The sequence below is a fragment of the Arachis ipaensis genome, chromosome B4, assembly GCF_059453495.1.
Source record: "Arachis ipaensis isolate K30076 ecotype BB chromosome B4, ASM5945349v1, whole genome shotgun sequence".
In the NCBI taxonomy this organism is placed as follows: Eukaryota; Viridiplantae; Streptophyta; class Magnoliopsida; order Fabales; family Fabaceae; genus Arachis; species Arachis ipaensis.
The window spans coordinates 140,425,778-140,430,214 of record NC_142439.1 but is presented as its reverse complement, the minus strand read 5'-3'; the positions used below and the strand labels follow the sequence as shown (position 1 = coordinate 140,430,214).

At 25.8% G+C, this 4,437-nt stretch overlaps 1 non-coding gene across 1 annotated transcript; it reads left to right on the top strand.

Annotated features, from left to right (window-relative positions):
• Positions 1 to 359: 359 nt before the first annotated feature.
• TRNAF-GAA (transfer RNA phenylalanine (anticodon GAA)) lies at positions 360 to 432 on the top strand. The gene has a single exon. It is a non-coding gene; the product is annotated as a tRNA-Phe (tRNA).
• Positions 433 to 4,437: the final 4,005 nt, after the last annotated feature.

Genomic DNA, 4,437 nt, shown 5'->3' with positions numbered 1-4,437 from the left:
TTTTATTTGTTCATCTTATTCAATAATTTATTAAAGATAAAAAATTCTTTGCATAGTTGTACAGTTGCAAGACAAATTTATCAATTTGTTGAATGACAAGTTGAATGGGAAATTGTTTTTGTAGGATTTTAGACTTTTATTAAACACTTCTGTTAGAAAATAAATAATCACAAAAAAACTTATTGTTTACACTTGCTGGCTTCATGTTGTTATTAAAAAGGTTAATATGTTATTCTATATCCTACATTTCCTATCAGTACCCGAGAGAAATTACACCATCACTTGAGAAGCAACCATGATGCATAAAAAATTGGTCGCATCAATGTTAAGAATAATCTAAATAAGATTAATAATATATTGCGGGGATAGCTCAGTTGGGAGAGCGTCAGACTGAAGATCTGAAGGTCGCGTGTTCGATCCACGCTCACCGCATTTTGGAAAACAAAAGTTATTGCCTAGTAGGGTTATGTATTTTTTTAATCATTTTTACATTTTTTTTTGGTTCTATTGTTTACATTGTTCATGAGTAACGGATAAAATATAAAAGAAGGATGAATTGGATTTTGTGAGACATAGGCACAAAATAAGAAGAAAGATCCATTAGGAACAAAACAAGAAATCTAACTCAATTTTTCAAGAATGTAAAGTTAGAATAATGACTAAAGGAAAATCTAGAAAGCATTCGATGAGTATTATTGTATGGTGCCAATAATCACAAGGAGACACTAAAAGGGTCATGGACTCATGGAGCGCTACTACTCAGATGAAAGATTATATTTAATAAAATTATAAGTGATATGTGAATGAATAGTTTGTATTAATTTGTGTGTAGGCAATATTTGTATGTCTTGTTTGGTGAGATTTTGAGGTGTATTTAGCGTGATTGATAAAAATTATGATCTGTAAATTGTATTTAGTTTTTTTTTACGGCAATTTTAAAAGAAATTGTCAAATACTTATTCTCCTATTTTGGTTGAGACATGTGCGAATAATCTAAATATCATAAAGATGCAAATTTATTGTGCTTTTTTAAGTAACAGAGACTAGAGAATAAATTTATAGCTTTTTAATTTTAAATAATTATTTTATTTCTAGTATTTTTTTTGGTGTGTACCAAAACGATGTTAGATATATAAATATTTATGTATCATCTTCTATTAGTTTAAATTTTTCAAAAAAATAATTTTATAGTATGATATCAAATTTTTATGACCTAATTATCGATTTAGAGTTTGATCTTTATTGATTTCAAAAAAAAATTTATACAAAAATTTACACAAACAAAAAAAGTTTTCTACACAAAAAAATATATTAAAAATATAATTATTTATATATATATATATATATGTCAATAGAATGGGACAAAGGTAAAAAATATTGTCGTAAAACCACTTTTCTTATAATCTTATTAAGTGAATAGGAAGAAAAAATATGACACATTATTTAAAATATATTAAGTAAGAAATTTTATGAATAATTTGATTACCAGTAATGGTTTCTTCCAACATGAACTAGAAAATCAAAACAGGCGTGAGAAAAATTTAGTTAAATAAAAACACCATTCATTCTTGTCATAGCTTATTTTTTAGGTTTTTTTTAACTAGTGAAAAAAAAAGAAGAGAGAGAGACAAATTAAGTATCGCATCCAAAAGCTATCTAATATAACCAATTAAATCCAAACAAGCATAACAGATGAGAACTAAAACAATTATGATTTTGTTATATGTAAACCAAAATCAGCTATTAAAGTCAGTTATCAATATATAATATATATTGAAACATAAATATATACACATTAAAAATAAATTAAGCTACATATGTATTTATACACAAATATATTGGTTGGTGATTTTAGTGACTAATTTTAGTGTGCAGTAACATTTTTGGAACTAAAATTGCTTAGACAGCTTGGTACTTGTCTCCTACGCAACGATCACCATAAAGGATACATCTACACATATATTTTCCCTCTAAAATTGTTGAACAAAACTTTGAATGCTTGACTTCTTGACTTTGAACAAGGTTCATTGTATATATTAACTTCCATATATATATATGTTACTACATACAGGCCTCTTGGTAGGGAGCAAGGACTATAGTTTATAAATTAATTGATGCATGCATGGCATGCATTGAAAAGCAAATACATGTTTTTATTCAAATATAATACTGAACTATTACAAATAATAATGTGAACACCTTGGTCAAAGCTCAAATTAAATTAAACTCAATTATATATGGTCTTGCTTATTATAACTCCACCGTCCGTTCAACTTTCTTTAAAAACAATAATAATCACGTTTTTGCGGCAGAAAGCTAAGATCAGAAAGCTCACCGTCCATGCATGCATGCTCTCTAGTCTCTACTTTGTCATAATCGAATAGGATATACAAAGTGTGATGTATATCTATATACATGTTAGGTATGTTATGATTTTGCGAATGGCATGTAATGAAACTTGAAGGTAATTAAAGTTTTGAGAGAAAAGTTAATTAAATAACGTGTTTAGCATTTATTTTGTGATATCAAGCTCTCAATATTGTTTGTGTCAATTTGGGAAGCATACTTTCGGCCTTCAGCTATAGTGCGTGCGTGCCTAGCTAGAGTGGCGGTTGGCTTACCTAAAGAATTATTTTCTACACAAAAATATTAATAGAATTTATTTTTTTATTATATTTTTAATCATTAACTAAATTCTTTTAATTTAGTAATTCAACAATATATTTTTAGCATATGTTTTTAAATTTTGATAGTTAACTGATGACTAAAAATAATAAGCTATATTGATCCTCTAGCATTACTCTTTCTTATGTACAACTGTGGCTATTCACATTAACATCTTTTTATGTGAAGATAATTAGTTAAAAATAAAATGGTTAGATTATTTGACTTATTATAATTCTCATATCTTTTAAAAATAAAGTCTTTAGGTAGTTTATATATGATATGTATTTTTTATTTTTATCATGATACCATTTCTTTCAAAAAAAAAAAATACATAAATGTTATATTTCTAACATTCTTTTAAATACAATTTTTTTTAGTTTACTTAAATTTTTGCATAGATTCTCTTTTATTTTTTTATTTTTTTATGCTAATTTTTTTTTTTGAAGAATAAATGATCGAATTCTAAATTTTTCGGTAATAGCTATAAACTCTGATGATATTATATTCTGATATTACTTCTCCTAAAAATTTAAATTAATAGCAAAAAATATATAAATAACTATATCTCTAACAATTCTATCACTCCCTTTGTTTGGACCTTATTTAAATATTTTGGTGAAAAAAAATTCTAATATAATGTGATGAAATTATTTAGCTAGCCCAAAATTTTAAGTTATTTTATATACACTAATGATGATATACCTTACATATATATAAACACAATTTTTTTTAATGATTGAAAAGTACTCGACTGACAAAAATAAAATAAGAAAAACACAAAAAAATGGAGAATAGATCAAAAACTCTACTCAATCTCATAAAGAAAAAAAAAAAAAAAAACACTTTGCCTAACAAAAACTAAAACTAAAACTACATATGCATATATATGGCCTATAGTATAGTTCAAACTGTTTCTAAGATTTTTGTGATTGTAGTAATGTACTTTGACCAATTATAAATTCTCATGCATGTACGTATACTTTTTAAGCTTGCCACCATCTCTAATTAAGAATGACTCAAAGAAGTTTAATTAGTGAAAGAGTTCTTTCACATTGTAGGTTTCTACCTGTTCCTCTAAAATGAAATCAAAGAAAAAATATTGTGAAATTTGAAGGTACTCACACACGTGAAGAGTTCAAAAGTTGAAGTTGATGAAGAAGTATGATGGGTGAGAATTGAGATTTTAAAATGACTATCCATTTAGACAAAATTATGTATTAATTTCGATATATCATATTTAAAAATCAAATTGATAGCTATTTACAATGTTTTTAAAAAATGTTTTATTATTCTAAAAATTAGAACAAAATAATTTGTAAAAAAGAGTAAACCACATTTTTTTTCAAAAAAATATGGAATAATAAAAATATTGATATATATAAACTTCAAAGGTCATTAGATGCAATTTTAATAGAGCCTTTTCTCCCTTGAAATACTATTTTTCATATTCTTTTTTCTGGTATTCCTAAAGATTTTTGCTATAATAAATGAATAAAGAAATAAATCATTCTCCCCTTTTGAATTTTTTTTTTTGTTTCCTAATAAATCATTCTTTTTGTTTTTGTCAGAAAATAAATCATTCTAATAAGAGTTACAAACTTCTGCGAGAAGCCTGATCATATTGGGCCAGACGTTTTCTTTTAAAAGAAATACTTGCCAATTATCGTTCTCTTACTGATATTGGACCAAAAACGCATTCTTGGGCTTTATGGTTCTCTCATTTGGGCTTAGAGGGATTCCACAAAAAAAAAAAAGCAGAAATATGAAAAA